Source organism: Chinchilla lanigera, unplaced genomic scaffold (assembly GCF_000276665.1).
Source record: "Chinchilla lanigera isolate Chin_1 unplaced genomic scaffold, ChiLan1.0 scaffold00073, whole genome shotgun sequence".
In the NCBI taxonomy this organism is placed as follows: Eukaryota; Metazoa; Chordata; class Mammalia; order Rodentia; family Chinchillidae; genus Chinchilla; species Chinchilla lanigera.
This window is the reverse complement of record NW_004955474.1, coordinates 9,576,339-9,590,339: the sequence shown is the minus strand read 5'-3', so window position 1 is coordinate 9,590,339 and position 14,001 is coordinate 9,576,339.

The window sequence follows — 14,001 nt, the reverse complement described above, 5'->3', positions numbered from 1 at the left end:
ATGCTTATGTCATCATTCTTATCATTTGCTGAAACAGTTCTGGCAGTCTCCTTTCCTAAGTGTCTTTGGTTTTCCTGTCATGGCTGTCTCCGTGTCCTAAATCAATTCAGAACTTTTACCTTCCATCAGCATCGAGAGAGACAAATCTATTAGTAGAACAGAAAAAAGGATCTGGAGATCGTCCCAAACACACACAGCTAACTGACTTTAAGGATCATCTTCTTCACAAGCTCGAACTTTTGGACTTCCATAAGCAAAAGAATGAACTTGAATCCATATTTCATACTGTATAGAAAATTCAACTCAAAGACACTAACAGAATTTATAACATGGAACTGTAAAACTACTAGAAAAATATAGAATAACAGAATTTAAGATAGGATAAAAAATTTCTGAGTGTATAGAAGTTACTATCCTTTAAAGAAACTACAGTATTCATAAATTGAGTTATATGTTTTTAGTGAACTCTTTGAAATACCCAAAGAGGATATAAAAGTGACAATTTATACTCTATATAAGTCGCTGCTTACTAGAGAAACACTTAATGCAAGATACACAAACATACAAGAATTTAAAAGATTGGCTTACAACGGCCGCCTGCAGATTCAGACTAGCAAGCGTACAGATCTGTCTGCACACAGGAGATTGGAAGAATCCAGTCAGAGGTCTGGAGCTCACATCAGTGTCCCACGTGAGTCCCTCTCAGGACATAGAAGCCAGGAGGTGACATCCAAGGTGAGGTTGAAGACTGGAGCTCCTCCAAAGAAACAAAAGTAAGCCTTTCCTCTTTGTTTCCCTTTTATACTCTTTATATAGCAAGCCCATTGAGTGCTGTCACCCATACCTAGTAAATTCCAGCAAACCTTCAGGGAATCTCTTCTGCAACAGTCAGAACTATGCTGGTCCAATAATTGGGCATTTCTTCCCTAAGTTAACACAATCAGTTAACTATCACATTCACTGAGATAAACTATTTGTAAGCTATATGTTTGATAGTAAATTTGTCTCTAGAATATAAAAATAAATCTTAAATCACAGTAGAAGAAAAAACTTTTCCGAGTTATACAAATATATCCAAAAACTATACTAAAGAAAATAATAGTTCATGATAACTACATGAAAAGATGCTCAGCATCATTGTCCAGTGAAATGCACATTAAAATCATAAAGAGATAACAGTATGTAAAAGAAAAGGGAAAGATGATCCTTGCTCTCAAGGAACTTTCAGCTTTGAATCTTTATGGAGGGGTTACATGATCATGTAAAGACTTTTGATAAAAAAAGACATTCTAATTGAAATACTTATGTGCTTTTAAGTGTAAATAAAGACTGATAAAGATTCACTTTCTTTTCTTTTTTTGAGACAAGGTCTTGCTGTGTAGTGCAGGCCAGCCTTGAGTTCATGATGTAACCCAGGCTGGACTTGAACTCTCAGTGATCCTCCAGTCTCAGCCTCCAGAGTTCTGGGATTACAGGTGTGTGCCACTTTCATCTATTTATGTATATGACCTACCAAAATCCCATATGTGTTTGGGGAGCCCAATAAAACTTCGCTAGCCTTCTGAGAAGATAAGCATGTGCAGACATGATGTCGGCTCCTATTTTCCCTTGATGCAGCTCCTATTCCTTCTTATCAGGTGTTCCTGATTCTTTCACTGGTCACTTTAATTTGCCTTCTCAACTTCTTCCCAGTCACTCCTACATGCACTGCTCAATCCCACTGAAATCCCTGTGGAACTACCCTACTTGGAAATGTTTGGGAAAAAATATTAAGTTAAAGAAATAACTACTGGTTGGGGCTGGGGATTTAGCTCAGTGGCACAGCGCTTGCCTGGCAAGTGCAACATCGTGAGTTTGATTCCCGGTACCGGAAAAAGAACAACAACAAAAAAAGAAATAACTACTGGTTATAATACATACATACCAAACAAATGTAATTTTGGATATATTAAATTATAACTTTATCTTCATATTTTACCATCAGTTTAAAACTTATTCATTGAGACCAATGTTTCCCAATAGAAATGCTCAGTTGCCATGAATTTCTACTTAGTCTTGGATACAGCCTTAGTTTAAAAGTTAGATGGTGTCCAGGAGATAGACTCAATCAATAACTTTGATTTCCTTCCAATGTGAAACTTTTCCTTTGCAAAAGTTAATAACCTGCCATTAGCAGTTGCCCGCACCACCAAGCAGGGATTATGATTCAGTTTTCTCCATTTTGGGGGCTAATTGTTTCCCCTTCCTTACTTGATAGCTGTCATGTCAGTTCATTTCAGGTTCCATAGATGAGGGCGGAAGGTTGAGAGACAGAGCTTCTCTCATTAGGCTGTAGGGTTTTCCACTTTCTGGGTCTGACAGATGGCAGAAGTCAGCCCGCAGTGGGGATTGAAGGGTTCTGTGGAGACAACTAATAATGCGATCACTTTTGTTAAGTTCCTCTGGCTCCAGATGGAGACCGTTCTATATTTAGCACCCTACTGCAATTCATTCTGCAGGTCCTAGAATCCCAACTCACCTCCAGCTCACACTGCAGCACTTAGGTCGTTCTTTTGAAAAACACCCAAGCTAATACTGTGCCGGTCTTTGTCCTTCGAAGTTTATTTGGAGTAAGGCAAATTCTCATGTATCTTTTACATCTCCAAGGAAAATCTTCCTTATAAAATTTTTCTTTAGAAATTCTTCTCACATCCACTTGAGGCTTTCATATCTGACCTCTAGCTTCTGTGTTAAGACTGACTTTGACACCTGCTAGGATTCAAGTTTCATGTCTTGTGATTCTTTGCCCTTTACAAAGAATCTATCCATGAAATGTTCTCTGTAATCTATAGCTTTAGGGTTTTAGGCCTTCTTATGTGGAAGTGTGTGGTTTATCCTCAAACAAATAAAAATATGTAGACACAAAAAAGTATACACAACAGCCTGGAAATCATTTCTTAAAGGCACGCCCAATAAGCTTTGTTGCTAAGGTTTATCCCAAAGCAATTCACACTAGAAAAGAGGAGGTTGTAATTAATGACCTGACAGGATGGAAAAATACATCTCCTTCCTAACCTTTCCTAAGCACAGACTTCGTTTGTAGGACCCATAACTTCTTCAGCATTCAACAAAAAATGGTGACAAAGTCTAAAGTTACTACTACCTTCTCCAGGAAAAAGATGGTTGTGGAGCAGAGATATCTCAAAAAGAAACACAATTCAATACACAAGCAGCAGAAGAAGACCATGTCCTATGGGATTATGCTTGAGCTAAATGTGAAAATACCCATGTGACCTAGGACAAGAGATAAAACATACTTAGAACCATCAAGTTGCTTCTGTTTGTGACTCTGGACAGAATGCTGGTGGCTGGTTAGAAGTCAGGGAAACCATAGAGAACTTGATCTATACAGAGCTGGTTAAGTCCTGTATGTTAACCCTTTCCACATATAAATATGACATGCAACAAATGGAAAGGAATTTTTCAAGTGAATTGGGTCCATGTAAAGGCAAAGTGTTGTGAAAGGGAATAGCGACAATACCTGGAAAAAAATGGAGATTATAGAAATTTATTCAATGTCAAGTTTTCTATTTAAAGCAGAATACTGAGATACTAGCAAACCCCATATTGCAGGTTACCCTTTTATTCCTGCCTTTTTGTGCACTTCCACTCAAAGAGAGAAAGCCCTCACAATTAATTTGGATCAGAAGATTAATTTATTCACAAAAAATTGAAGAAAGACATTTTTTCTTGTATTAGTAGTCAAATTTTATAAAATTGCCCTTCCAATTCTATAGGTTCAAATTTATTTTTATTAAGACTTATTGAAAGACTGTTGCCCAGTGTAAACCTGACAAGATGTTGGCACAAATCTATGCATCCAAATATAATTAATGAAATTGTGGTGATATTCAAATCCCAATAAGGCAAATAAGACCCAACCATTGTGCCTGTATCCTCCATATATCAATAAAAACAAGTGGGTAGAGAAATTGCAAAACGGTTAGTTGCACACATATGGAATTATCTGCTTAGTTTTGTCCAATAAGCTTAAGTAGGGTGTTCTTCTTAATGGCTGGTCCTGGTTTTCCAGAATTAATCTTTCAGGAGAACAAAAATGGAGGAGATGAATCATGAAATAAGATTTTTATCTGGAAATACAGTGGTCCTCACTTATTGAGAAAGCTATTAGAACACCTTGCCAAATATTTGTTTGTTTTCTTTTGTTCAGGCTAAAATCTGTCCTTTCCTATGCAAATGAATAAGCCGTTTTGTGTCCTTGTTCATTTTCTTGTGCATCAAATACACTAAGACGGTTTGCTAAGTGCTTGTGAAGCTGAGGACTAAAGGACCTAGAGACAGAATTATTAAGAAATCAAGTTCATAGAAGAGGCAGGTTTGTGGTCTGCTTCCTCAGCACAACCTCTTCTATCACTCATTTGTACCACAATATTTCAATGACCAGCCAACCAACTTAAGAGTCATGAGATGATTTGGAGCCACAGCTGAGTTCTAGGACCTCTGTACACCCTATTTCCTCTAAAACGTGTGACTCGAGTTTCTTTGGTAGAAGTAATGTATACTAGATATGATTGATGAAATTATGAAGACTGAGGAAAATCTATGTATAACTGTTCAGTGTTAGTGTAGAAATGTTTTCATGATTTCAGACTACTGATTGATGCATTCTGTACATTCTATCTTAATTACCCATCTAATTATATGTAGCTTCCTTTTAAGTGCATCAGAAATATGAGTAAAGATATACTCAAGTTTAAGACTTTTTGAAAAGCTTTTTTTCTATACCTATTTTGAATCCAGTCTGACACATACATTGATTGTAAATATTTCCATAAAATGAATATAATATTTCAAATGCAATTTTTAAAGGTTAAAAGCAAGCCCTTGGATATTGAATAACATATCTGAAATGATCTTAAGAATACATATACTTAGGCACCACATTTTAATTTAAACTCCTGTTATTACAGTAACTAGTCACAAAATGGCTCCCTATTTATGCAATATGTTAGCTGTAATGTTACTTAAGTTGAACAGACGAGAGCCTTCTAATAATGTATGTTTACTTCATGAATTTGTGGGCAATTACATTGTAATTATGTCTTTGTAGGTGCTTTTTACTGGCATATAGAGCGCCAGTGCATTTGAAATGTAATTGCAGTTCTCTGTACCATTTAGCAAAGCTGAAAATTGTTAAAGGCTTGAAAATTACCCACATTTAGACCATAGGCAACTAGGCAAATTAAGTGACACTGTCAGTAATGTTACAACATAAATTGGTACAAAGTGTAAGTTCAAGGTATACTTTCTTTTCTAAATTAGAATGTTGTTAATAGAGTGTCTCCTAAAAATGAGAGAGGAGAGAGAGAGAAAGAGGAAGAGAGAGAGGGAGGGAAAGAGGGAGAGACAGAGAGGGAGTTCATTGACAGGGTAGATCAACCATTTAGCACATACACACACCAGTTGCTGGTTTAGAATTGTAAGGTTGTTTAAAATTAGAAATTTGGATTTGGTTTAGGGTATTCAAGAAATTAGCTACTTTCCCCCAAATGCCATCACACTGCGGAAGAGAACTCTGACATAGACTTGTCTTAAAACTGTGCCACAAAGCAGGAAAAACCTAGCATTCAGAGTTGATTATTGTGCCACTTTATTTGTCTCTATGGGATTATTAGGGTTACTTAATTCCTGAACATTTGCTTTTGTAATCCAGAAATTGGGAAGAACAATATCTAACTTCAAAGGGATACCAGAAGGAATAAAATGGAACAATATTTGGAGGCTCTGGAAAAATGTGAGGTGTTTTGTGTCTTCTCTCTCCTTATAGGTGGTTTGATCTATTTAAAGTAAAACAAAGAAACAAACAAATAAAAAACAAATCTTTTTTTTCCTTTAGATTTGCAAACATGGGCTTCTCTGAGACTGTGTTGAATCAACCAGGGAACCACAAAGCTTACAGACATTTACTTCATCCCATGAGATTGAAGAAATCTAGAGACAATTTTGTATTGAAAAAATGTTCACTTTTGCTTCTAAAGCAATGTCCCATAGAGGAGACTGGTCTCCAAAGACCAGCAACGCCAGTTAAGGAAATTAATTTTGAAAGTATTACTCTGTCACTTCATGCCTTCAGGCCAGTCACTTATTGATAGCAAGGGTTTAGGTTCAGATAAAACCATTTCACCCATGCAAGCCCTCTCCATTAAATGGGAAACAAGCATCTGGGCTTGACAGCTTGGAGAGCTCTGCTTGCTAAAAACCATTCTGAGAGGGTCATTTTACTTAGCTATAAGATGAGAGAAAGAGTTAGTGCAAAGCCATTTTCTTAAAGTAACAAAAAATTAAGTAAAAATATGAAATCACATATATTTAAAAATCTCATACTTGTATGACATAGTGATAGTATTAAAATTATGTTTTAATGTGTGTCTGCATAAAGAGGTACTGAGTAAGGCTCAGCTTACCAAGATCTAGCAGGGGCTTTATTTCTCACACACTAGGAAGCCTCAGTCATGTCACCTAACATTTGGAATCACAATTTCCACTTGTAAACATTAACAATAATTAATAGCAGCTCTCCTTCATAGTTTTAAGTTTATAAATAAGAAAATATCTAGAAAAAATCCTTATTCTATGGAGTAATAATTTTTCTGGAACATTTGACATAGGAACTTAAAACTTTGAAATGATAGTTCCGTTTTCCATAGTCTTATCATTACTTCTCCCCCTCCCCATCTTTCCCAGAGACATAACTGAACTTTGGTTTTGGGGTTTTTTTTTTTTTTGAGACAGTCTCACTATGCAGTTCAGGCTGGCCTTGAGCTCGCTTTGTAGCCCACGCTGGTCTCAAACTCGCAACGATCCTCCTGCCTCAGCCTCCCAAGTGCTGGGATTATAGGCATGTGCCACCATGCCCGGCTGAACTTTGGTTTTGATAGCAGTAAAAGCAAAAAAAGAGCCACCGCCACACTTATATAAGAAAAGAAGGTGGAGTGCGAACTCTGTTATGTGATAGTTTTCCCCCAGCTAAAACCAGTTCACATATCTCCATAGATAAAAGTAAGTCAAACTTAATTGTCTATTCAAGAAGTAGTTGTGTCCTTTGGAAAGAGGCAGCTTAGAATCAAGGCTCAGGATGGAGGGAATGTTTTGGGAAGAAGAGGAGCTATTTAGTGTAAACTTAGAATTTCACAGGGCTTAGAAAATTGTATGAAGGGCAAACATGTCAGCAGAAATTTTTCCATAGATGCTAGCATGGCGAAGATTACTAACTCCATGAACAAACCAGTCTTGGAATTCCTAGTGGTACAAATACCTCTGGAATTATCAGGGGTCCAGTGAGGCTAGAAATCCATGTGCTGATCTAAAAAAAAAGGGAGGGGCTTTTTAATGTTCTTATTTTGCTGTTTTTTATTAAGTGAATTGGTACATTTTAGGTATACATAATGATTGCATTCATCATAGGAAATTTGTGACTACATGTGATTTAACTTGCTGCCTTTTTTCCCTCATTCCCTTCCCCTCCCTTCAACCCCTCCTCCCCTCCTTATTTAAAAAAGATTTGCTTCCATTTTTTTCCTTCTTTTCTCATTTTGACCTTTGCTCAAAGTAGAACACTGGAACAAGATGTTTAAGAACCTCCGGAGAAACATCTGTGCAGATGGTTGAGGGAGATAGTCTCTGTTTCTGAAAGGGAAATGGAAAGTGTGCCTCAGGAGTTGGATTCTAACAGCAGGTCACTGATGCTAAAGAAGCAGTGTATGTGGAAAAAACAGTGCAGGCTTCAAAAATGTGTCAGAGAACAGAGAACTGTGTGTTCAGACTGTCCAAGGAAGGAAAGTTTTCCAGCACGTTCTTGCCTTTTCCCCATTTTTCACCTTTTCACAGTTGGCTTTGTTGGAAAGTGTGCTAAAATGGAATTTATTTTACTGTAAGAAAACTACTAGATGTGAGGCATGGACAACGGAAGATACGATGTTGCTGAGGAAAATAAAATTTATTTGAACACTAGCGTTATAGTGTGTGTCTAGATGTCTGCCCGAGCTCCAGGCTGTCATAGGTGGGGCTTTTCCAGAGCTGGCTGCACTGAGAGTGTGTGATGCTGGAATTAAGGGTGTGTGATGACTAAATCAGAACACTGGGATTTTTTGTTTGTTTGTTTGGGGTTTTTTGCACAGACCTAAACCCAGTAGTTTAGATTATAAAAGGGGCAGAGAAAACCTGTGAACTTGCCTTTGCTTTGCTACCTCCTGTCTTCCATGAACTGTTTTTCCCCTGTTGCGCCTGTCTGCCACGCCTCCGTGCTCTGGAACCAGCTGATTATGGACGGAAACCACTACAAACTGTGAACTAAATGACTCTTTAACACCCCTTTAACTTCATCTGTGAGCTATTTTGTCTCACAGATAAAGGAGAGAAAGGAAACTAAGACAACGAGTTTAAACTGTTTTTCAACTGCAGGAAATACTCAAAAAAAGTTGAAACATTTTGCATGCATCCAGCTTCTCTACATCCTGTTCACAGAACTTTCTTGAAGAACATATGTTCTCAATGAAATGCTCAAACCATTTGTGTCCTTTCTCTTTAATGGTTCCCCGTCCCTTTCTTAAGTTCTGAACTTCTGAAGTCCATGATAAGTGGGATATGTTCAGAATGAACTCAGACCCATGTTTTACAGCAATGAAAAGCAAGACTGAGAAAAGATAGATGATTTTAAAATGTTCACAGAGTTGAGGAATGTTGGGAATCTTCCCCTTTCAGTGTTTGCGTGATTCGATGCTGAAAAACCTGATTCACTATTGTGCGGTGGTCATGAGCTGCCCTGATGGATATTAGGTTCCAAGCAGAAGCTGCAACACAGAAATGACTCTGAGGTTTTAAGGCCAACCAGTGTGGAAAGATTGAATTTAGGGAGAAGACAGACATTATAAAGACTTATGAGTATGGTACTCATAAGTGAAATAAATCAAACATACATGTGCAAGCACTGCATTGTGTCACTAGTGTAAAACTTGAAAGAGTTAATTTAAACTCGGAGGTATGATAGACACTGTGAAATGATAGGAAACCACTGAAGAGTAAAGGGCTTCTGGGATGTGGGAAAAGAGAAGGGAAAGAAGGAGAAATTTTGTATGTATGTATATACAGGATAGATAACATGGTTGTTCTATCTGCTGTTTCTATGCTGAAAGAAACTGTCAATGAGTCTTTGGTTGACCAGTATTGCATGTCTATATCTGTTTTCATGAGAAGCCACTTTGAAGATATCAATATGTAATACAACCACCATTGTTAATTCCCTACCACTTTGTTTGTAACTCTGTATTGTCTGTATTGTGCTTGTGATATGTTGTAAAATGTTGTATGTCTGCTAATGTTTCCCTCCTTTTATCCTTAAAATAAAAAAAAAAAATAAAATAAAAAAAAAAGACTTGGAAAATGAATATTTTTACTATGAAAAATACAACTGAGTATTGCTTATTGTACTTGCATTATTTATTAAATACCATAATTCTTTTCCCACAAAACCAAATTGGAACTGATTTCAAAATCATGACAGTGCTAACATTTTTGGGGCACTTGTATTTTGGGACTTCTACATTCTTCAGATGCGTTCACTTATTTAATGCTTAGATGAAGAAAGTGTTATTTCCCCTTCATGTGCAAGGGAACTGAGGCATGCAGAGTTTGAACAACTTGTCATTGTACATACAGCTGAAACACAGAAAAAGACAGGGAAGGCACCCACATGGTCCAATTCTGGAGACCACATTATTAACAACAATGTTACAAAAATAAGAACAACAAAACTAGCAATACATTAAGAAATTTACAATCTGATGTCAAGAAAGCTATAAAATATTATGGGAAGTCAAGGAAAATTCAAGCAATGAGAGATAAGACACTGTTTTCTTCCATGTGTTTCTTTTTTTTGTTTGTTTGTTTGTTTTTTTTTTTCCTCCAGTACCGGGAACTGAACTCATGACCTTGCGCTTTCCAGACAGGCACTTTGCCGCTGAGCTAAATCCCCAGCCCTTCCCATGTGTTTCTTAATGAAGGCTTACTGTGACCTCTGGGCTCAATGAAGAGCCATGATACCTTTTACCAAGAGCAATAAGACAGTTTATTCTGGGATAGTGTGTGTGACTGGTTGCTGTCTTTACAATTACTTGGTAAATTTTAGCGACTTGCAGAAATATGGAAATATCTCTTGTAGCCATGCCTTTTCAGCCTTTCTCACTGACACAGTATGATTCACACTCATCACTTTACTTCTGGATCTCTATTATAGTACCTTGGCTGATCTCTTCCAATCTGCACCCACAGTCTCCAAAATGACTTACATTCTATACACTTTCAATAGCTTCTTACTTTCTCTCACTTTAAATCCAATCCTTGTGTGCCTGCCCACTTTCCACTATTTTCTCATCACATCAGTTATTCACTTCTTTTTTTAAAGAAGAATCAGACACCCTATTTTGTAAAGGATGTCATCTACATACTCAACTTGATGATTTTACTCACGCTAAATCCTCTATCACCTTCTTTTCCTTTCAAATTTAACCATGACTCATGGTTTTGGTCAGGTCCTCCCTTCATGGTGGAGTCTTCTCCACCTTACAAATTACCAGGGCTTTACAAATTTCCTCCCTGTTGAAGCTCAGCCTAATGCTATATCTTATGTAGAGTGAAATTCAATAGGAGCTTAATTGTATATCACTTTCACTAATGTTTCAAGGCAGAGGTAGGATGTCACTACTTCAACTGTAGCTCCTTTGAGAGCAAAAATGTTTTCTTTACTCTCACCCAATGTCATAGATTAATCAAATTCTGTCTACTATTAAGCCATTGCTTATAAACAAGATTTGCACTTGGCTTTAGGTATTTCAGATACTACCACAGTGATTTAAACATGTAAGGGCTTATAATTACATTTAAAAATACCGGTAGGTGGTTTATGTGGTACATTATAGACACTCAAATCACAAAAAAGTGGAAGATACATCTTTTTGTTTTCTCACAGTAAGTAATAATATACTGCCTACACAGTAAGAATGGCACTTGTTAACTAATAGTGGAAAACTCAAAAAATGTTGAAACATTTTGCATGCCTCAGCTTCCCTATATTGTGTTCACAGAACTGTCATGGAGAAAAGATGTTCTTGGTGAAATACTCAAACCATTTGTGTCCTTCCTCTTTAATCTTTTCCTCTCCCTTTTTGAAACTTTGTGGCCTGAGCCCTTGTAAAGGTGTTTGGACTATGACACTTTGTGGTAAATTAAATGCTTTATAATTGGTATTTCTGGACTGGATGCCACTTTTTTTCTTTTGCTGTTTGCTGGTCAATACAGGAGATAAACAAGCAGTGTTCACTAACTCATCTCAGGCATCATTTTTATCAAACCTAGTTTCCTGTCTCAGTTCTATTTCTTTTAAACTTGAGCATAAACACGTTCTATTAAAAAATTGAGATCCGTAGTTCAGAACACATCTTTTGGACATTTTTATTTGGAAAAGATCAGTATTTACAAACACTACAAAGCAGAAAGTTAAAGAACGGAAATTGAAATGTGGAGATCTACCTCTTCATGTAGGTACAGAACAAAGAATAGTCTCCATTATAACTGCTCATAAAAAACACTGTGCAGCTACATGGCTTTCCAACAAATTTGATAACCTGTTTCTGTCTCCCCCTTCCTCCATTAAATTGAACTCTGTGAATTATTCATGAAGGCTATTTTAATGGGATAATTTTTTCTTACAAACGCTGACACTAATACCAAAGAACATCTCTAGGTATTCATCTTGGATAAATAAGGCTTCCCATAACTAGTTTTCTTGATACTTCACCTTATTCAAATGAACATATATGGAAGTAACTAATGTGGGCCATTTTTTAACACTTAATGTTTTCAATATGTTTTTCTCCATATATGTATAGTCAAACATATGTTTACCCAGGAATTAGCCAGGATGTTGAATTAAATGAAAGTAAAGCTGAAAGTTAAGCAATTCTCAGGTGAACTCAGACAGGGCATTAAGATGAAATTTAAAGTCCACATTTTCCAGCTGTGATGACTGCTCAGAATGATTCGGGGAATTGCCCATCCCTCCAAAGTACTTTGGCCATAGTCAGACCCAATCATTCACTTGAATGTGTGCGTTAGGTGTTCTTAACTCAGAGTAGTAGGATTTTAGGGAGTTGGTGAATCCCCTGAAACTGAATACCAAAGTCTCTCTGTATATTTTTTTTTTCTGAAAAGAAAGTCTACAGCATTCATCAAATTCTCAGAGGTGCCTTTGACTACTCTCCATCACTACTACCTCCTCTAAATGGTAAGAATTCTCATATCAGGTAGAAATAAGGCTTCTATAGTCAATTTTCCTGGATTTGTGTGTGCATGTGAGGAAGAGTGAGATGGAGTGAATTGTTATTATCTCTCATATTTTGTATCCTGAAAATGCACATGCAAAATATCCAACACTTGAAAAAATTGCATTTTAAGGGTTGATTACATCTCATTACTTTACAGTTTAATTTTTATCAGAATATTTTTTGCAGGTCTGTAACTCTGTTTATGGCTTTTCTTAAATATCACCCAAATCTTCTTGTGTCTTACGTAATGACACACATGAAGGAACTAAGTTAAACACTGAGATGATAATCTCTGACTTATTAAAAAAGATGATGTTCAGCTATGTAGTGGTCCAGTTTGCTTGAAGATAGAATGGTATGTAAACACGATCCTGTTCCTTCACAGTGTTAAAGACATTGCAGCTCGTGGGATCATAAAACTATTTTTCTTTTAATCACAAGGTAGAATAAGGGCTCATTTTAAGATGGAAGATGTAAAATCAAAGAAGAATACTCACTGTCTTCCCAGCAGCATAGCTAACTTTTCTAATGGTTCTGTGGCCAGATTTTAAGGCATTGAGGTAACTGTCACTGCTGGAGTGTGTCCTAGGGGCTTTTTCTGTCAGAGGAGATGACAGTGTCTCTTCCCATGCAGATTAAGCTGGTGTTTACAGATTGGCCCTGGGTGTACATTTTTATCCCGCTGTGATCAAGTACACTGCCTGAAGAGTGCCAGACTGAACCTTGACTAAGAAAGGCTCAAATGTGCCCTCACTTTGCATAGGGCAAGCCCCTAATCTGGAGCCCTTGATCCTGCTATGTAAACTCTATATCCTTCCTCCTTTCCGTTTTCTTCAGGTAAAGCATGGAATGAACTGGCAAAAGGTTCACCAGTGACTACGGTACTAAAACTCAGACTATGCCCTGAAATACATGTAGAATATATGGATAAAGACATTCAGCGTTAGGGTTCAAGTTTTGGAGACATGACAGGAGCCCTGTGTGACCATTCAGAAAACATCTAAAAGCATTTGAGCTGTTCCTGGTAATTTCACACATCAGAGTTTTCACAAACAAAACCAGTGAGATAAAAGATTAACTTATTCTGGGTAAAAGCTACTCAGACTCCAGATGCTGTGAGTGTAAGATCAGAAATGGAGCCGGAACCGCCAGTCACTACACAAGTCCATAAACCCCCAGGCACTTCCACTTTCTCTTCATTTTTAATATCCATAAAAACACTGGCTATTGTCATCCGATACTGAAACTTGCTGTTTACACTTTCAATTTCTACTTCATGCTAGTAAAAACAATCCATTAAGAAATGTATCAGGCGTTGAAGGCCTGATATACTTTTTCTTAAGTATACTTCAATATACCAATTTGATAACAGCAAAACGACATGCTAAAGGAAAATGTATCAGACAGAAGATTCTACCTCTGTTTAGTTGAAGACCTCGAGCAAGGTATTTGCACTCTATGAAACTGAATGTCCTTGTCTATAAAACAGATGCAGTAAGCCCTTTCTGTTTCCTATTCAGACCAAGATATAGAGTAACCTACAAAACGCAACACTAAAAAAGATTTTATGTAGTGTTTTATGGTATTTTCTACACACCTATTAATTCCAAGAAGCAATCTATCA